Consider the following 21,808-nt stretch of genomic DNA (forward strand, 5'->3'; position numbering starts at 1 on the left):
CTAGTTACTTTCCCTAGATTGATTCTGGGCAATGTTAGATCGTGAATTCGCATATCATATGCTTGCTCGTCTAGTCTGAATTATAATGTTCGAAGAGTAACACAACGTACAGACAACGCGTAATTTAGATAAATAAAAAGGTTTATTTTCTTGCATGGAAATCTTAAATAATTATTTATTAAACAAAAATAGCACAATTCCAGTGTTGGGTCCTGGGTAAAGCTAAATCTCAGTCCTCTCATGACAAAATCTATTACATTAAAAAAACATACATTGATAAATCTGACGCTGCCAACATTCAGTTGAAATATAAAATATTATTAACCATTGAAACAAACAGGAAGGGAAAACAAATCATTCTGAAATGGGTCACATTAAACATCAATTTGCGGCTCCAGTGGCGCAGTGGTCTAAGGCACTGCATCTCAGTGCTAGAGGGGTCACTACAGACCCTGGTTTGATTCCAGGCTGTATCACAACAAGCCATGATTGGGAGTCCCATAGGGCGGCACACAATTTGCCCAGCGTCAGGGTTTGGCCAGGGTAGGCCGTCATTGTAAATGGTTCTTAACTGACTTTTCAAGTTAAATACATTTTAGAATGTGCAATAATTTGACATTTCTGGTTAAATGGCTGTTAATTAAAATGTGGGAAGTTAGCTTAATGAGAGGAGTTGATGCGTTTACTAAAACAGCGAGGTGGGCAGAGACGACAGGATGCGCAAAGCAGTGAAACCAACAGACAGTGTGAACCTCGTTGCGATTATAACTTACTGGGAGTGCGCTCGGTAGCTAGCAAGATTTAATAGATCTCTGGTACTTCAAATTAATGAATCCCTGTCAGTTATGCTTAGTATCTGCATAGCTAATACCATCAGAAGCAAGCTAATGTTGCTTGCAATTTGGGGAATAATAATTAAATGCACCTACATTGGTGTTCTGGTGCGGGGAGTGACACCATCTACTAACCCTCCCCCCTAGCTCCAACCCTAACCTTATTCTAAACCTAACCTTAGCAAGCAGCTGACGTATAAAGTATGATTAACCATTGAAACAAACAGTAAGAAAAAAACAAATAATTCTCAAATGGGTCAGGTCAAAGTCGCATGTCAATTTGGGGCTCCAGAGTGGCGCAGTGATCTAAGGCACTGCATCTCCGTGCAGAGGCGTCCCTACAGACCCTGGTTTGATTCCAGGCTGTATCACAACCAGCTGTGATTGGGAGTCCCATAGGGCGGCGCACAATTGGCCCAGCGTCAGGGTTTGGCCGGGGTAGGCCGTCATTGTAAATAAGAATTTGTTCTTAACTGACTTGCCTTGTTAAATAAAGGATAAATAAAAATACCCATTTCACATGCAAAGATTAAGAAAATGCACAATAGAAAGAAACCAAAGTAATATTCCTGATATGGTACAAGGAAACGCAGAGGTGGCACTGCCATAAGGGACTCCAGAGCCTTCTGACTACACACTGTGGGGCCATATGCTGGGCTGGCTCCATCTGCTTTCCCCCCACTGCTCTCCAGCCAAAACATACACACACACACACACACACACACACACACACACACACACACACACACACACACACACATCCTCTAGTTCTACCCACCAGGGAAGGATACACAGGCAATGTACTGAGTATATCAGTACTAAATATACTGTGACACAGTCCTATACTCTATGGACTACGTGCTATACGTGCTATACATATAATTACTTACTGATTACAAAGATGCAATCAAAAACATTATAAATTAAATTCTGAATCACAATATATAAAAGGATAAGAGCACAGTGCCCGCATGGAAAAACATGAAATAAGAACAACAAACGAACATCACAACTAAATATTTAAATCAAAGAGAAATATCTTAACAGAGTATTACAATTTACAAAATATACAGTTCGTTTGTAAAAGTGTTAATATTGGCAATGTCCTCTAAATAACTTTGTATACTATACTACGTCAATATCTATGAGGAAAGAAACATTTGTTATTAAAAAGGACAATAGAAAGATACCATCTATTCTCAAGAACATTCTGGACATTCAAAAGACAGGACAATATTTGCAAATATGAAAATATTTCCCCTCCTTTTAAAAATGGACTTCTGTTTTTTTTGTATAACTTTTTGTATTGTCCATCTGTAGACACTCTACAGACTATCAGTAACATTTCAACTAACCATCTACTAATGCTACCCCCTAGCTCCAACCCTAACCTTATTCTAAACCTAACCTTAGCAAGCAGTTGCTTATCAACAGATGGCCAAACTATCTGTAAAGCATCTACAGATGGAATATCCGGACTATCCAAATAAAGTGTGACCCTTATTTTTTGTGATCTTAAAACATCATCCAAATACATTTCATTGAAACACTAATCAAAAATATGCATTTGAAACATAGGATTAGATACATATGTGCTTACATTGAACAAACATGTGTAATGTTATATAAACATTTAATAGAACTGTAGAAGAAAAAGCCTACAGTGGTCTACATTTGAACCTTATTTGAACCTTTCAGCAAAACCATCCAATCATAAAGCCCTGTTGGATATAGATGATTTATGTTAGCAAAAACAAAGTATTCACCAAGTTTTACATTGAATTGCAAGAACTATATTATTAGGAGGGGTTGACTTACAATCGAAAACCCAAGTTTCATGTATGGCTTTTAAGTTTTATGTGTGCTTGTTTTTTTGTTTTTTAAATGGTCAAATTAATAAAAACTAAACTAAAAACGTGTTAAACATGGTTATGTTCTGTTCTTATTTTTTCTTGCATTTCAGAAAAGTAGCCTGTCCTATCCATCCTTCATCACCATGGCAGGAATGCAGGTTGCCAGACATTTCATATTGTTGATTCCTGAATTGTCAGTAGTAGCAGGTACAGTATCTCAGGAATCCCCTGTTAACGTCTCTGTCCCTGTCACCCACACACAGGGTTGTGGACTATATGTTACCTTCAACAATGTAATCCGTTACAGTTACCTGTCCACAATTGTAATCAGTTACGTAACTTTTGGATTATCCAAACTCATTATCAATCTGATTACTTTCAGTTACTTTTGGACAGAAGACAGAACAAGATCCCTCAAATGCATTTGGTGTGTCATCATAGTGGTCTCTGATTGGTGGTCATCATTTGGTGTGTCATCATAGTGGTCTTTGATTGGTGGCCATCATTTGGTGTGTCATCAAAGTGGTCTCTAACATCCAGTCAGACTTGCTCAGTTGGAACAAACTTAAACTTGCGCCTTTAAAAAAAAATGCTGAATTGACTGTCATTAAGAAAACTGAAAAGGTGTCATAATGTTTTTTGTTTCTGATATGAAAAGTAATCCAAGAAGTAATGTAGTTTTTCAAAAGGATCTATAATCTGATTACAATAGTTTTGCTGGTATAATAACTGATTAATGACAGTTTGTGTAACTCCCCTACCCATCATTTGTACTGTAGTCTTGCTTGCTACGCCCTGCTCCAGCCAGGTCTCTGTGGTGAAGTGATGAACTCAGTGGGGCACTCATGTGTTGGAGGAGCAGAGGGACATCTGATGCACGGTGCCCAGGTCTCTGACCATCTGTCTGATGAGATGTTTGAGCTGAGGCAATCGGGTCAACGGGTCAGGAGGATCCAGTTCCCCTGTGTAGTCCAGCCTACTCTCCAACACTGCAGAGGGATAGGAGGAGGAGGAGGAGGAAGGGGAGGAAGAGCAGGAGGGGGAGAGACCGAGTGAGGAAGACATGGTAAGAATAAATAATAGTTCCATCATACTTACATTTTTACATGGATGTATCTTCCTTCAACTGGATCATTTAAATGTATCTCTAAAATGAATCATCTCTGTGCCACACAGGGTCTGATGACAGTAGTATGGAACAGACATTGGTATAGGTGGCAGGTAGTCTAGTGGTTAAGAGTGTTGGGTCTGATGACAGTGGTAAGGGCAGCAGGTAGTCTAGTGGTTAAGAGTGTTGGGTCTGATGACAGTGGTAAGGACAGCAGGTAGTCTAGTGGTTAAGAGTGTTGGGTCTGATGACAGTGGTAAGGGCAGCAGGTAGTCTAGTGGTTAAGAGTGTTGGGTCTGATGACAGTGGTAAGGGCAGCAGGTAGTCTAGTGGTTAACAGTGTTGGGTCTGATGACAGTGGTAAGGGCAGCAGGTAGTCTAGTGGTTAAGAGTGTTTGGTCTGATGACAGTGGTAAGGGCAGCAGGTAGTCTAGTGGTTAAGAGTGTTATGTCTGATGACAGTGGTAAGGACAGCAGGTAGTCTCTTGGTTAAGAGTGTTGGGTCTGATGACAGTGGTAAGGACAGCAGGTAGTCTAGTGGTTAAGAGTGTTGGGTCTGATGACAGTGGTAAGGACAGCAGGTAGTCTAGTGGTTAAGAGTGTTGGGTCTGATGACAGTGGTAAGGACAGCAGGTAGTCTAGTGGTTAAGAGTGTTGGGTCTGATGACAGTGGTAAGGGCAGCAGGTAGTCTAGTGGTTAAGAGTGTTGGGTCTGATGACAGTGGTAAGGGCAGCAGGTAGTCTAGTGGTTAAGAGTGTTGGGTCTGATGACAGTGGTAAGGACAGCAGGTAGTCTAGTGGTTAAGAGTGTTGGGTCTGATGACAGTGGTAAGGACAGCAGGTAGTCTAGTGGTTAAGAGTGTTGGGTCTGATGACAGTGGTAAGGACAGCAGGTAGTCTAGTGGTTAAGAGTGTTGGGTCTGATGACAGTGGTAAGGGCAGCAGGTAGTCTAGTGGTTAAGAGTGTTGGGTCTGATGACAGTGGTAAGGGCAGCAGGTAGTCTAGTGGTTAAGAGTGTTATGTCTGATGACAGTGGTAAGGACAGCAGGTAGTCTAGTGGTTAAGAGTGTTGGGTCTGATGACAGTGGTAAGGACAGCAGGTAGTCTAGTGGTTAAGAGTGTTGGGTCTGACAGTGGTAAGGACAGCAGGTAGTCTAGTGGTTAAGAGTGTTGGGTCTGATGACAGTGGTAAGGACAGCAGGTAGTCTAGTGGTTAAGAGTGTTGGGTCTGATGACAGTGGTAAGGGCAGCAGGTAGTCTAGTGGTTAACAGTGTTGGGTCTTATGACAGTGGTAAGGGCAGCAGGTAGTCTAGTGGTTAAGAGTGTTGGGTCTGATGACAGTGGTAAGGACAGCAGGTAGTCTAGTGGTTAAGAGTGTTGGGTCTGATGACAGTGGTAAGGACAGCAGGTAGTCTAGTGGATAAGAGTGTTGGGTCTGATGACAGTGGTAAGGACAGCAGGTAGTCTAGTGGTTAAGAGTGTTGGGTCTGATGACAGTGGTAAGGACAGCAGGTAGTCTAGTGGTTAAGATTGTTGGGTCTGATGACAGTGGTAAGGGCAGTAATCAACCACTCCTGGGCAACGTGCATCACGTCTTCGACGTGCTCAACGGCCTACAGCTTAAGATTAGCATCCTCCAGTGAGTACCATCAAAGTTACTGCAAATACTTCCTAAAAACGTCATGTTCCACAATTTGGGGTGTGACTGGTTCGTGAATGATCCATCTTCAATTAATGTGAATTCTCTCTCACCCCTCTCTGTCATTCTGTACAGGACCCAGAAACACTCTAATCAGAAGCGCCAGTCCTGGAAGCAGGATGAGGAGCTGCAGTATGGAGACCAGTAGGGCCCCTTCACCTCTAGCCAACGACAGAGAGGAGGTGGGCGACACGCTGAGTGCAACGTCAATTTCAACACACGCTGTGCAGCCCAACAGGGTTCAGAAGAGCCCAACCTCGTTCTAGGACTCGAACGCTTCCTATATCAGCAGTGAGCACTTCTACCAGAAGCCGTGGGCGTACTACCCAGCGGTGGAGCAGAGGCTGGTGGTGGAGACACCGGGAGGCTCTGAGCTGCAGGACAGCCTGAGGAGCACTGAGGACCTGCTGGAGCTGGCGCAGCTCTACGGTGGCCCACTGCACCCAGACAGAGCCAAGCTCTACCCTAGCTCCCTGCTGCAAGACCTGACCAAGATTCACCCCACTACCCTACAACCAGACAAGGTCCGTACTCCTTCTCGAAGATGATTGTGTGTCAGTAGTTACAACATTCATCATATCCAATATATGCATTAGAATTGGTGTAAGTTGTGATGAAGAGACAATATCTAAAAACTAAAGTACGGTAGCTGGATTCATGACAAATCTGTTTGCCTTTGACTTGGATGCCATCTTCTGTTCTGTTTCCAGGGTGTGGACCTGTATAAGAAGTCATGTTCTGTTCTGTTTCCAGGGTGTGGACCTGTATAAGAAGTCATGTTCTGTTCTGTTTCCAGGGTGTGGACCTGTATAAGAAGCCATGTTCTGTTTCCAGGGTATGGACCTGTATAAGAAGCCATGTTCTGTTTCCAGGGTGTGGACCTGTATAAGAAGTCCTGTTCTGTTTCCAGGGTGTGGACCTGTATAATAAGTCCTGTTCTGTTCTGTTTCCAGGGTGTGGACCTGTATAAGAAGTCATGTTCTGTTCTGTTTCCAGGGTGTGGACCTGTATAAGAAACCATGTTCTGTTCTGTTTCCAGGGTGTGGACCTGTATAAGAAACCATGTTCTGTTCTGTTTCCAGGGTGTGGACCTGTATAAGAAACCATGTTCTGTTTTGTTTCCAGGGTGTGGACCTGTATAAGAAACCATGTTCTGTTTCCAGTGTGTGGACCTGTATAAGAAGCAGTATGTGAGGAGGGAGGTAGAGACTGAAGAGGCGAAGCCCAGCACAGACATAAACCCAGACCCAGACAAAGACTGTGTGCTGCATTAGCAGTGGCAGATCAACCTGTTGGATCACATTGAGGCCATGTAAAACCAAGTCACACACAGGATGGATCTCATCGAGAAGGATCTGGATGGTGAGACCTATACCACACACACTGTCCCATAAATGTTAGTCATTTAGCAGACGCTCTTATCCAGAGCAACTTATATAAAGTCTGTTTTGTTTTTAAATTAAGTTGAATTTAAGCATCAGCCACTAGTCGCTAGCCACTGGTATGCACAGGTCCAATGATATCCACTTCACTTTCATGTGCATATCACGTGTGGCAGCTGTAATCAGCCAGCTGCATCCCTTACCAGCCCTCACTCACCTGCTTCTCTCAGTATTCCTTACCAGCCCTCACTCACTTGCTTCTCTCAGCATCCCCTACCAGCCCTCACTAACCTGCTTCTCTCAGCCTTCCCTACCAGCCCTCACTCACCTGCTTCTCTCAGCATCCCCTACCAGCCCTCACTAACCTGCTTCTCTCAGCCTTCCCTACCAGCCCTCACTCACCTGCTTCTCTCAGTATCCCCTACCAGCCCTCACTAACCTGCTTCTCTCAGCATCCCTGTCAAGAGTCAATGTGCAGCAGGTGGGACGAAGTCAGGCGCAGGACACCGGAAATGAGAAATAAAGGTCTTTACTCAACAAAACAACAAAATATTCCACGTAGGGAAACAAACTCAACTCACAAACAAACGCGACAGCTTAACACGCAACAAACACGCACAAAACCAATGGGGAAACCAGAGGGTTAAATAGGGACCAATAACTAAGAAATGGAAATCAGGTGTGTACAATGAAGACAAAACAAATGGAAAAAGAAAACGTGGATCGGTGGCAACTAGAAAACCGGTGACGACGACCGCCGAACGCCGCCCGAACAAGGAGAGGGACCAACTTCGGCAGAAGTCGTGACAATCCCCTACCAGCCCTCATTCAGCTGCTTCTCTCAGCCTTCCCTACCAGCCCTCACTCACCTGCTTCTCTCAGCATTCCCTACCAGCCCTCACTCAGCTGCTTCTCTCAGACTTCCCTACCAGCCCTCATTCAGCTGCTTCTCTCAGCCTTCCCTAGCAGCCCTCACTCACCTGCTTCTCTCAGCCTTCCCTAGCAGCCCTCACTCACCTGCTTCTCTCAGCCTTCCCTACCAGCCCTCACTCACCTGCTTCTCTCAGCATTCCCTAGCAGCCCTCACTCAGCTGCTTCTCTCAGCATTCCCTAGCAGCCCTCACTCAGCTGCTTCTCCATCAGCGGGGATGCAGACTCAGACCCTGATGGGCCTTCTGTTGTTAGATGTGTACATTTGTTACAATGGAGCAGTGCACAAAGCGAGCAATTTTGATACGTTGTATAATTTCATCGCCTGTTATAGCCAAGAGCACAGACCAGTCTGAGTAGACTTTGCAAGTTCACTGTCATGCAGCCTCGGAGTGTCAGAGAGGGAACGTGGAGCACTGCTTCTCAACATGCAGCCTCGGGGGGTGTCAGAGAGGAAACGTGGAGCACTGCTTCTCAACATGCAGCCTCGGAGTGTCAGAGAGGGAACGTGGAGCACTGCTTCTCAACATGCAGCCTCAGGGGGTGTCAGAGAGGGAACGTGGAGCACTGCTTCTCAACATGCAACCTCGGGGGGTGTCAGAGAGGGAACGTGGAGCACTGCTTCTCAACATGCAGCCTCGGAGTGTCAGAGAGGGAACGTGGAGCACTGCTTCTCAACATGCAGCCTCGGAGTGTCAGAGAGGGAACGTGGAGCACTGCTTCTCAACATGCAGCCTCGGAGTGTCAGAGAGGGAACGTGGAGCACTGCTTCTCAACATGCAGCCTCGGGGTGTCAGAGAGGGAACGTGGAGCACTGCTTCTCAACATGCAGCCTCGGAGTGTCAGAGAGAGAACGTGGAGCACTGCTTCTCAACATGCAGCAAAGAAAACTACTTGTCTCTAGTCTGAACAGTTATATAATATGATCCATGTTACCAGAGGTCTTGTCTCTAGCCTGAACAGTTATATAATATGATCCATGTTACCAGAGGTCTTTTTTTCGGGGGGGGGGGGGGGGGATTCACACACATTTTATATAATTTCACAAACCATGTTACGGGCCGTTTTAAACGAGTGGCTAATTATTGGTTGGATAACAAAATGTTGTTCAGTCATGTTACCAAGCTAGCTAACAACCTGGTAAGTTGACAGTAGGTCTAAGCACATCTGATTGGCCCAGGAAGAAAGGAAAATGATCTGCTACTCATGAGATGTGTTTCAAAAGGGTAGAATTCATATAGGTAGGATGTAAGTAAACTATATCAAACATCAATTTCTTTCTTACATTCTGTTTGGTGCCTAACGTTTTAAAAGTTTGTGTGAGAGAGTGAGAGAAAATGGTTGTGCTTTCCCCTTGACTGACACAATGACATACAGATCATTATGTAGCGTTGTCCCCTAACTGACACAATGACATACAGATCATTATGTAGCGTTGTCCCCTTGACTGACACAATGACATACAGATCATTATGTAGCGTTGTCCCCTAACTGACACAATGACATACAGGTCATTATGTAGCGTTGTCCCCTGACTGACACAATGACATACAGATCATTATGTAGCGTTTCCCTTGACTGACACAATGACATACAGATCATTATGCACAATGACATACAGATCATTATGTAGCGTTGTCCCCTAACTGACACAATGACATACAGATCATTATGTAGCGTTGTCCCCTAACTGACACAATGACATACAGATCATTATGTAGCGTTGTCCCCTGACTGACACAATGACATACAGATCATTATGTAGCGTTGTCCCCTGACTGACACAATGACATACAGATCATTATGTAGCGTTGTCCCCTAACTGACACAATGACATACAGATCATTATGTAGCGTTGTCCCCTGACTGACACAATGACATACAGATCATTATGTAGCGTTTCCCCTGACCGACACAATGACATACAGATCATTATGTAGTGTTTCCCCTGACTGACACAATGACATACAGGTCATTATGTAGCGTTGTCCCCTAACGGACACAATGACATACATATCATTATGTAGTGTTTCCCCTGACTGATACAATGACATACAGGTCATTATGTAGCGTTGTCCCCTAACGGACACAATGACATACAGATCATTATGTAGTGTTTCCCCTGACTGACACAATGACATACAGATCATTATGTAGCGTTGTCCCCTAACGGACACAATGACATACATATCATTATGTAGTGTTTCCCCTGACTGACACAATGACATACAGGTCATTATGTAGCGTTGTCCCCTAACGGACACAATGACATACATATCATTATGTAGTGTTTCCCCTGACTGACACAATGACATACAGATCATTATGCACAATGACATACAGATCATTATGCACAATGACATACAGATCATTATGCACAATGACATACAGATCATTATGCACAATGACACACATATCATTATGCACAATGACATACAGATCATTATGTACAATGACATACAGATCATTATGTACAATGACATACAGAGCATTATGCACAATGACATACAGATCATTATGCACAATGACATACAGATCATTATGTACAATGACATACAGAGCATTATGCACAATGACATACAGATCATTATGCACAATGACATACAGATCATTATGCACAATGACATACAGATCATTATGCATGTATATATGTATACTTCCTGCCATTCCTCCAATCAAATCACAGCTGGGCCTTTACAAATATGAGCAAAATCAGCCATTCTATGCAGTTTTATATTATACACTGAACAGTGTGATGTTCAATTCAATGTGTTGTATTGAATAGAAGTGTGAATTTCAGTGACATGTTTTTTTGGAGAACGTTTAGACAACGTGAACATGTGTCCGGTGGACAGGGAAAACAGGATGCTAGGTCACTGATTATTTAATCCCGTGGTGTCACGATCCTACTTGGTATCGTGCTACTTGGCCTGGTATCGTATCATTTGTAACATTTTGGTTATTGTGACAACACTAGTTCTTGACAGAAAACGGTTGCACCTACAACCATGCCCTGTTCAAAAGGCACTTCAATCTTTTGTCTTGCCCATTCACCCTCTGAATGGCACACATACACAATCCATGTCTCAACTGTCTCAAGGCTTAAAAATCCTTCTTTAACACGTCTCCTCCACTTCACCTACACTGATTGAAGTGGATTTAACAGGTGACATCAATAAGGGATCATAGCTTTCACCTGGATTCACCTGGTCAGTCTGTCATTGAAAGAGCCAGTGTTCTTAATGTTTTGTACACTCAGTGTATAAAAGAGTTCAAGACCCAAGTTGATATTCTCAGTCCAGAACGATGGTGAAATGTGTGTAAAATGTCAATCACCTGTTTCACTGACTCTTTCATCATTGGGGTCCGCTGTTGGTTTGCTGGTTCTACTTCCTTCTCTCACTCAGTGATCTCCGACGATGACGGTTAACTCAGATGGCAGCCTGTCTGTCACCCAGGGGTGAGTCTATAATACAGCAGAGCATTGCAATAGAAGATTTCATTCGGATTTGATTGAATTATTGTCCATGCATGTATATAACAGCACCGACTGTATACAACAACTGGTCCAGATAATAATGTGACAGAGAGGTTGGGTTTAGCTCAGGTGATCCCTGGGCTGGAGTGACACTACTCACGTATAGAGCCTGACATGGTGCTTCTCCTCCTAGGCGTATCCTGAAAGCCAACCTGCTTCTCTGATGCCCGGGTCTGCACGCTGCACTCAGAGGCGTGTTCGGAGGCGTGGGGTAGTGCTGGAGAGAGGTCTTCCGGAAGGACTTCAGGCAGCCAGGAGCCTTGCACTTGAAGGGGATGTGGTCCAGTTCAATGGAGAGGATTGGAAGTGGCTGGTTTTTTGATGACTCTATACACTAAGATAGAGATAAAAGGAACAACATGTAATTAATGGAACTGTGTGTGTGTGTGTGTGTGTGTGTGTGTGTGTGTGTGTGTGTGTGTGTGTGTGTGTGTGTGTGTGTGTGTGTGTGTGTGTGTGTGTGTGTGTGTGTGTGTGTGTGTGTGTGTGTGTGGTGATAGGACAGCTTATGAATGCTCCTAAAAACTCTTATTGGCTCTAAATATTATGAGCATCTCATTTACCTATCTCTGATTGGGCTTCGATGCTGGCCTCTGTGGATGCCTGGGTGTTTGTCTGGTCTGGGGTTAACGCTTGGGACGGAATCTGATCTAACTTGCTTCTGAGACTGGGATGAGTTGCTTCTGTCTGGAGAAGGGGAAGGCAGAGAGGAAGGGGAAGGCAGAGAGGAAGGGGAAGGCAGAGAGGAAGGGGAAGGCAGAGAGGAAGGGGTAGGCAGAGAAGAAGGGGAAGGCAGAGAGGAGGGGGAAGGCAGAGAGGAGGGGGAAGGCAGAGAAGAAGGGGAAGACAGAGAGGAAGGGGGAAGGCAGAGAGGAAGGGGGAAGGCAGAGAGGAAGGGGAAGGCAGAGAGGAAGGGGAAGGCAGAGAGGAGGGGGAAGGCAGAGAGGAAGGGGGAAGGCAGAGAGGAAGGGGGAAGGCAGAGAGGAAGGGGGAAGGCAGAGAGGAAGGGGGAAGGCAGAGAGGAAGGGGAAGGCAGAGAAGAAGGGGAAGGCAGAGAGGAAGGGAGAGAAGAAGGGGAAGGCAGAGAGGAAGGGGAAGGCAGAGAGGAAGGGGGAAGGCAGAGAGGAAGGGGAAGGCAGAGAGGAGGGGGAAGGCAGAGAAGAAGGGGGAAGGCAGAGAGGAAGGGGTAGGCAGAGAGGAAGGGGAAGGCAGAGAGGAAGGGGAAGGCAGAGAGGAAGGGTAAGTCAGAGAGGAAGGGGAAGGCAGAGAGGAAGGAGTTATAAACAAAGAACAAACAGAGCTTTCAATGTCATTAAACAGTCAAAAAGTCTGGTCCCCCCAGAAATTCTAGGCCACACGCTCTTCCCCAATTTACATCAACAACATAGCTCAGGCAGTAGGAAGCTCTCACATTCATTTATATGCAGATGATACAGTCTTATATGCAGATGATACAGTAAACTGGTCATCTCTGTATACCCGTCTCAAGACCCACTGGTTGATACATATTTATAAAACTCTCTTAGGCCTATCTGAGATATCTACTGCAGCCCTCATCCTCCACATACAACACCCGTTCTGCCAGTCACATTCTGTTAAAGGTCCCCAAAGCACCTGGGTCGCTCCTCTTTTCAGTTCGCTGTAACGAGCTGCAACAAACACTCAAACTGGACAGTTTTATCTCAATCTCTTCATTCATAGACTGAATCATGGACACTCTTACTGACAGTTGTGGCCGCTTTGAGTGATGTATTGCAGTCTCTACCTTCTTGCCCATAGTGCTGTTGTCTGTGCCCATTAATGTTTGTACCATGTTTTGTGTTGCTACCATGTTGTAATATGGTGTTACTACCATGCTATGTTGTTGTCTTAGCTCTCTCTTTATGTAGTGTTGTGTTGTCTTTCTTGTCGTGATGTGTGTTTGGTACTATATTTTTAATCCCAACCCCCATCCCCACAGGAGGCCTTTTGCCTTATGGTAGGCCGTCATTGTAAATAAGAATTTGTTCTTAAGGGACTTGCCTAGTTAAATAAAGGTTAAATACAAATGTATAATAATCCCCCCCATGGACATTTATCATCGTTGCAGTTGTAAATATGTATATATATTATAATTTTAATTATTGTTTCATTCACTTCTCTTTGACCTGCACTGTTGGAGTTCAAAGCTTAAGAATTTCACTGAACCCTGCAAATACATCTGTGACCAGGGGCGCAACTTTCACTGGCCGTGCACATTCTGACATTGCATTAGTGTTCCCCCCAGTTTTATAATTGGAATGTGATACAAAACGAGGCAACGGAGTGCTTTAGGACCATGCGGATGCCTCTCGGCGGGTAAGTAGGCTGATTGGTGTGTTTATCCGATTGGATAAAAAAATAAAACAAGTTATGTCCCTCCCACTTCTAAAACCAAAGTTGCGCCCATGTCTGCGACCCTGTGCATCTGACTAATAAAATAATCTATTAAGATACAGACCTTTGCTTGTGTCTGACCTATCCCTCTTTGGCGGTGGCCTCTGTCCAAGAGACACACCATCCTCTTCCTCAGTTCGTGTTAACTTTCTGTAAACGATAAAAAGTGAAAGTTCAGTGTGACTCAGCAGACATTCTCCCCTTGACTTCTTCCACTTATCTATCAAGCTACAGAATCTGTCCTAACATGCTTTATTAAGCCACAATTCAATTTACCAAGCAAAGCTATAAGCCAAGCTTCCATCTTTCTTCTCCAGTTCGGACACGAGCACAACCATGGGAAATGTTCTATTTCAACCTGATGATTCTACAGCGGTTTTTCATTGTTCCACTGTCAAAGCCTTACGCCTTGATCACACCGATAGCGTCATTGTGCAAAACGGTACACAGCACCTGTGTGCAACAAAAGTTTACCTTCTGCTACCATTTCTGTCAAGCTGTCTAGGCATACAGTTTGATGCATATATGCGATAAATCCAACGTATGCACCACACCGAACGCATTGCAACTGCCTCTGCAACGCAATGCTGCAAGGCAAACGTAGCGTTTCATTGGAAATTAATGTACTTCTGGTGTACCAAAATGCAATGACGCCGTTTGTGTGATCGAGGCCTTACACTAACCTACATACCTTCAGAAGGTCGGTACCAGTTCAGCGGGGAACTCTGTCCAGAAACATCCCTCTCTTTCTCCTCCTGCCTTTGGTTACTGCTCATCACACACTCCCCACCTACATTCACATCTTCCCTTTCAGTTTGGACAACCTTTCCATCTTCCCTTTCAGTTTGGACAACCTTCCCATCTTCCCTTTCAGTTTGGACAACCTTCCCATCTTCCCTTTCAGTTTGGACAACCTTTCCATCTTCCCTTTCAGTTTGGACAGCCAGCCCATCTTTCCTTTCAGCTTGGACAACCTTCCCATCTTTCCTTTCAGCTTGGACAACCTTCCCATCTTTCCTTTCAGCTTGGACAACCTTCCCATCTTTCCTTTCAGCTTGGACAACCTTCCCATCTTTCCTTTCAGCTTGGACAACCTTCCCATCTTTCCTTTCAGCTTGGACAGCCAGCCCATCTTTCTTGGCTTGTGGCTCTTCAGTCTGTTCCCCAACACCTTCCTGGCCTAGTTCTCCTGCTCCCGTCTCCCCCTCTTCGCCGTTCAGGTTCCCATTCTGTCCACTGTTCTCAATGTTGCCATTCCGCGTTTTCTCCTCTTCATCAATCCTACTCTCTTCTTCCTCCAGGTCTGAAGATCCTTTTTTGGATTTGTAACTCTCTGCTTTCCCGTTCACCTTGGCTTCACCTTTCTCATTGCTCTGCTCACCTTGGCTTCACCTTTCCCAATGCTCTGCTCACCTTGGCTTCACCTTTCCCAATGCTCTGCTCACCTTGGCTTCACCTTTCCCAATGCTCTGCTCACCTTGGCTTCACCTTTCCCATTGCTCTGCTCACCTTGGCTTCACCTTTCCCAATGCTCTGCTCACCTTGGCTTCACCTTTCCCAATGCTCTGCTCACCTTGGCTTCACCTTTCCCAATGCTCTGCTCACCTTGGCTTCACCTTTCCCAATGCTCTGCTCACCATGGCTTCACCTTTCCCAATGCTCTGCTCACCTTGGCTTCACCTTTCCCATTGCTCTGCTCACCTTGAGTTATGTCTCTCTCCTGGGCCTTCACATTCTATCACACAAGACAACATTTAAAACATTAAGATAACCCGAGCAACCATCTTCTACACTAGTGTGAACCAACAGTCATATGGAGCTCTCACCTCTAGCTTATATGGCTTTACTTTGGTTGGCTTAATGGTCTTGACTGCTCCATCGAAAAACTTCACAGTATAGGAAGCTGAAGAGAGAGAAAAACAGACACGGTCAGAATGTTGACCCAATGTACAGGGATTTTTCTGCCATAGAAACCCTTACTCACCACCCGGGTAACACCCCTCTATTTCCGGGGATGATTCCAGCAGGGGACCTCCCCCACCTCCACAACCTCGCACACCAGGTGAACCAGGGCACCCACACTACATGCTTAATTACGTCACTTTGTTTTGAGCCAACTTTGCCGTTGGATTGAGCGGAGCAGCTGGCTCTCGCCCGGGAGGCAGCCTGATTTCAGATCAAAGGCAATCACTTTTCACCTAGTGCGAACTACAGTGGTTAAACTCAAAACTGTTCAAGGAAGAACCACTGTACTCCTACACGGATTAATTGAATCCCCTTACTGTAGCCTAGTGCCCGTTTTAAAGACTTGTGATTGGACAACAACTAGCTACACATACCACTCTCGTGAAAAGCAAGAACACCAGCAGCATAAATTATATGTAGACCATCTACATTGTAAATTCACATGGAATTTTATGAATTTGTGACATAATTATAGCTAAACCCTGCCCTTTTCTATAATGCATCTTAAAATCTGAGTTTAAACCTCACCTTAACCACACTGCTAACCTTATGCCTAACCTTAAATGAAGACCAAACGGGAATATTTTTTGACTTTGTAGCTGTGGAATCTAGTGGGGGCGGCCCGTCATTTAGTTCATTGGAGAAGGTGGAATGTTAAGTTCCTCGGCGTACACATCATGGACAGACTGAAATTGTCCATCCACACAGACAGTGTGGTGAAGAAGCAACCGCACCGCCATCAACCGCAAGGCTCTCCAGAGGGTAGTGAGGTCTGGACAACGCATCACCGGGGGCAAACTACCTGCCCTCCAGGACACCTACACCACCCGATGTTACAGGAAGGCCAAAAAGATCATCAAGGACAACAACCACCTGAGCCACTGCCTGTTCACCCCGCTACCATCCAGAAAGCGAGTTCAGTACAGGTGCATCAAAGCAGGGACCGAGAGACTGAGAAACAGCTTCTATCTCAAGGCCATCAGACTGTTAAACAACAATCTCTAACACAGAGGCTGCTGCCAACATTCTGACTCAAATCATTGGCCACTTTAATAAATGGATCACTAGTCACTTTAAATAATGCCCCTTTAATAATGTTTACATATCTTACATTACTCATCTCATATGTATATAGTGTTCTATACCATCTATTGCATCTTGCCTATGCCGCTCGGCCATTGCTCATCAATATATTTATATGTACACAATCGTATTCCATCCCTTTGCATTTGTGTATATAAGGTAGTTGTTGTGGAATTGTTAGATTTCTTGTTAGATATTACTGCAGTCAGAACTAGAAGCACAAGCATTTAGCTATACTCGCATTAACATCTGCTAACCATGTGTATGTGACCAATAAAATTGGATTTGAAACCTGGTCGGCCAGAACTGGGCACTTGGCTCATACCCGGGAGGCCTGCAAGTTCCAAAACGAATGCAATCACTTTTCACCCGGTGCAAACTATGCCTACCCGGGCCACTTTAATCGAATCCCCTCATTAGCTAGGTTTACATCAAATTGGCGACAGTCCTTCATGCAGATATTAAAAAATGTACACAAATACAATATGCACATTTTCCCACCAGAGATGTGTTTCCATCAAACTGACTTATTGCAGTTAAAAAGCTGTGTATGATGAGGTAGAGCACATACATCGTATTTGCGGTTAAATTCCCGAGTACTGAATAAAAACGTTAAAAAAAAAAAAGTTAAATGGGTTACCATCACATTTTCAACTCTACTGATCGTTGTCTCACAAAAAAATGTTGCGCTATATAGCGAGTGTGGGTAGGCCAGCCTACATGAAGAGATTATTATGGACAATATTATTTTTAGTTGTCCAACGACCGCCAAGCATCGATGATCATGTCACCAGAATAAGCCCCTCGATATTTATTGGAGATGAGCATCAATTGAGCTCATAACCTTGCACTTTCACCACCCAGTGAAGTTATCAGAATTGATTTAATCTGTACCCTAATGAACAGCGTGCTTTCCCGACTGTTCGTAGTGGGAAGACCACATAACATGTCGCGTGACTTCGATATGATGGATATTTAATCTATATTTGCGCGTAAAAGCGTTTCCACCAACATGTCTCACTTAATTAATTTTACAGACAAAAATATTCCACCTTGTCTAGAGTATTTCGTTTTGTCGACATTTGGACAGTTTGTCGACAAATGTTCTGTTTCCATCAGGCCTGTCATGAAATGTTTTATCCGACATGTACCTTACTCGCATAAAATGTTGGATGGAAACCTGGTTACTAACAATGTTTCCATACTGTTTTTATGCTAGCAAAGTCATACCTCACATAAAAATATAAACAAATCACTACAGCTGTTATGGAAATATGGAAACAGTTTCAGTAAAATGTTAGAAATGCCGACAGATCATTTGTTCGTTCGACATGGCGGGATATTTTTGTGTCTAACATTAATTACGCGAGAAAAAGTGGTGGAAACGCCTTTATGCGCAAATACTGATATAATAACCATCATATAGAAGTACACTTGGGAGTCACACGATACTATGGTGTGTGGTCCCACTATGACTGGGAAACCATTCCGTTTAATAGACTACAGATTAAATAAATGATGATAATTTCACAGGGTGGTGAAAGTGCATGGTGATCTTGATGCTCCTTTCCAATAAATATCGCGGGTCTTATTCTGGTGACATGATGACCGAGGCTTGATTGTCATTTGACAAATACAAATATTTTCTCTCTTATCCCTAATAATCTCATCATGTAGACTAGCCTACCAGCACTGTACAGTCGTGGCCAAAAGTTTTGAGAATGACACAAATATTAATTTTCACAAAGTTTGCTGCCTCAGTTTGTACGATGGCAATTTGCATATACTCCAGAATGTTATGAAGAGTGATCAGATGAATTGCAATTAATTGCAAAGTCCCTCTTTGCCATGCAAATGAACTGAATCCCCTGCATTGCATTTCAGCCCTGCCACAAAAGGACCAGCTGACATGTCAGTGATTCTCTCATTAACACAGGTGTGGCTGTTGACGAGGACAAGGCTGGAGATCACTCTGTCATGCTGATTGAGTTCGAATAACAGTCTGGAAGCTTCAAAATGAGGGTGGTGCTTGGAATCATCCTGAAAAAAGCTTGTCCCAGAGAAGACAAAGTGAGCGCTACCATCAATCCTGTGTCATGCCAACAGTAAAGCATCCTGAGACCATTCATGTGTGGGGTTGCTTCAGCCAAGGGAGTGGGCTCACTCACAATTTGGCCTAAGAACACAGACATGAATAAAGAATGGTACCAACACCTCCTCCGAGAGCAACTTCTCCCAACCATCCAGGAACAGTTTGGCGATGAACAATGCCTTTTCCAACATGTTGGAGCACCTTGCCATAAGGCAAAAGTGATAACTAAGTGGCTCGGGGAACAAAACATTAATATTTTGGTTCCATGGCCAGGAAACTCCCCAGACCTTAATCCCATTGGGAAATGTGGTCAATCCTCAAGAGGTGGGTGGACAAACTAAAACCCACAAATTCTGACAAACTCCAAGTATTGATTATGCAAGAATGGGCTGCCATCAGTCAGGATGTGGCCCAGAAGTTAATTGACAGCATGACAGGGCGGGTTGCAGAGGTCTTGAAAAAAGGGTCAACACTGCAAATATTGACTCTTTGCATCAACTTCATGTAATTGTCAATAAAAGCCTTTGACACTTATGAAATGCTTGTAATTATACTTCAGTATTCCATAGTAATATCTGACAAAAATATCTAAAGACACTGAAGCACCAAACTTTGTGAAAATTAATATTTGTGTCATTCTCAAATTTTTTGGCCACGACAGTATATGCGAGCTGTTGGCTAGAGCGCACGTACCAAGACCAGAGCAAACACATTTGCTATTTAACGCAACAGTTTTTGACAAAACGGTCAGGTTTAAAATGCAATGGAAACACATTGCATTTTGTTTTATTTTATTCGGCACCTGAAAATGGAAGCGAAAAGGTACATTGTGTGCACTACGTTAACACACACTGATTTTGTTTTTATCCACAGCGAATCCATATGTATATTCACATGAACATATGTAGGCAATTGGATGGAAACCTAGCTAGTGACAGTGATAGAAGTCGGACAAAAGTGACTCGATCTTGTTTACATTCTCAGAAGCGCTAACACAGTTTCTGATTTAAAGTAAACAGCGCACTAACAGTGACATTACATTAAACCTATAGACATATTAAAACCGGTGCTGTCAAAAACATGACATGCGATTAATGTACAGTAATTATCTGAATCCAGTTCGCCCGCGGATGAAACGTGCGTGCGACGTCAGAATGCCTGCACAATTATTCCTTGACAAATAACACTTTCCTCACAAACTTCCAAAAGCTTTATCTAACAGATGCACGTGTTCTAATCTGTTAACGTAATTGTGTTAAAACAGTGAAAACCATAATTTAACACTGTAAAAAGAAAAGTTCGCTTCCGTGTTCTACTCATAGCAACTTCCGCCGATATCGAATGAATGATTGTTTACAATTTATGACGGAATGTCGATACAGACGTTTCATAGGATGCAGCCACTGTCAATCAGTGGTTTCCTTTCCCGGGGCCCCCGTAACCACAGTCTGAGAACACAGAAATTTAACTTCACTTATGCAGCAAATCAAATAAATACAATTAGATACTATACTTCACTTGAGTTTCGAAACTTTTCCCTAAACAAATTATTTTGCAGTAGCTAGCGAATATTAGCTAACGTTACCAAGACGAGACGGACATCATCCCGCACGCTTGCAGGCAAGTTTCATATCCACAGAAGCGTCACATCATTACCGCCACCAAAACCTTTTACATTTTAGTTTTACATGTAAATTATACGGCTACATTTAAATACACTGTGTTCTTTACAAAGAAGCTAGATAGACGTTTACCTTGCGCTCCGCAGTTGTTTCTTCTTTTGCTCCTTCGAGCAACGTGCTTCTCGGGCCTCTATGGACAGCGTATGTTGTCTGGCAGAGCAAGGTCACTGTTACGAAGCAGATAACTAATGCATTTGCACTATTTTATTTATTTATTTATTTTACCTTTATTTAACCAGGTATGCAAGTTGAGAACAAGTTCTCATTTACAATTGCGACCTGGCCAAGATAAAGCAAAGCAGTTCGACACATACAACGACACAGAGTTACACATGGAGTAAAACAAACATACAGTCAATAATACAGTATAAACAAGTCTATATACGATGTGAGCAAATGAGGTGAGATAAGGGAGGTAAAGGCAAAACAAGGCCATGGTGGCAAAGTAAATACAATATAGCAAGTAAAACACTGGAATGGTAGATTTACAATGGAAAAATGTGCAAAGTTGAAATAAAACTGCCTCCTAGCTCAAGAACAAGAAGTGTACATAAAATGTTCGATTTCTTTCTATTATGAAATGTAACTTTTTGGAGAGAATTTAGATTTTTTTTCTGTTTTCTAATCGTTTCTCGCATTATTTTTTGTCTTAGAGAGAGAGAATATAGGCTGCACAGTGATGGTGATCCATGTGCTTTTTTAGTTTGTATTTTTCAAATATATTCTGTATCATTTTGATTCCCCTTTGTGTCAAATATCCCAGTGTACAGGCTTTGTGATGAACCTACACTATATGTTGGACTTCGAGAAGATTAGGACTTAAGTCCTCTTTTGTATGAAATGCAGTAGTCATCATTTGAGGAACTTGTGTTTTGCATTGTTCATGTAACCATGTGGGTCTATACGTAAACAAATGCTATAAAACATCTGTCCACCAGAGAGCAGTATTGCTGTAATTTAGGAGAACAGATCTCCTTGCTACTGCTACCAACTCCGTACATACATAATGTAGATGTTATGTCCAGCCACTTCTCATTATAGTTTATTAAAGGTCCAATGCAAACGTTACCTCAACATCAAATCATTTCTAGGTAACAAGTAAGTTCCTTCCTGTGATTGTTTTACATTTCAATGGCAAAAAATAAATACAAAATAAAGCTTCTTAGCAAAGGGCAATTTCTCTAGCAAGAATTTTGAAAAAAACTGTAGGAGTGGGGAGGGGAAAG

At 43.4% G+C, this 21,808-nt stretch overlaps 1 long non-coding RNA gene across 5 annotated transcripts; it reads right to left on the reverse strand.

The window, feature by feature from the left end:
* Positions 1–126: 126 nt before the first annotated feature.
* LOC109869493 (uncharacterized) lies at positions 127–20,752 on the reverse strand. Of its 5 annotated transcripts, none has more exons than XR_004205301.1 (8): positions 20,655–20,752; positions 15,587–15,663; positions 15,174–15,495; positions 13,825–15,141; positions 11,909–12,032; positions 11,446–11,679; positions 11,144–11,273; positions 127–3,675 (listed from the first exon to the last, which is right to left on the reverse strand). It is a non-coding gene; the product is annotated as an uncharacterized LOC109869493 (long non-coding RNA). The 5 variants fall into 5 exon arrangements; XR_004205300.1 differs by having other exon boundaries at positions 13,825–13,910; positions 14,452–15,495; XR_004205299.1 differs by having other exon boundaries at positions 127–3,263; positions 3,448–3,675; positions 13,825–15,495.
* Positions 20,753–21,808: the final 1,056 nt, after the last annotated feature.

Source organism: Oncorhynchus kisutch, linkage group LG24 (assembly GCF_002021735.2).
Source record: "Oncorhynchus kisutch isolate 150728-3 linkage group LG24, Okis_V2, whole genome shotgun sequence".
NCBI lineage: Eukaryota > Metazoa > Chordata > Actinopteri > Salmoniformes > Salmonidae > Oncorhynchus > Oncorhynchus kisutch.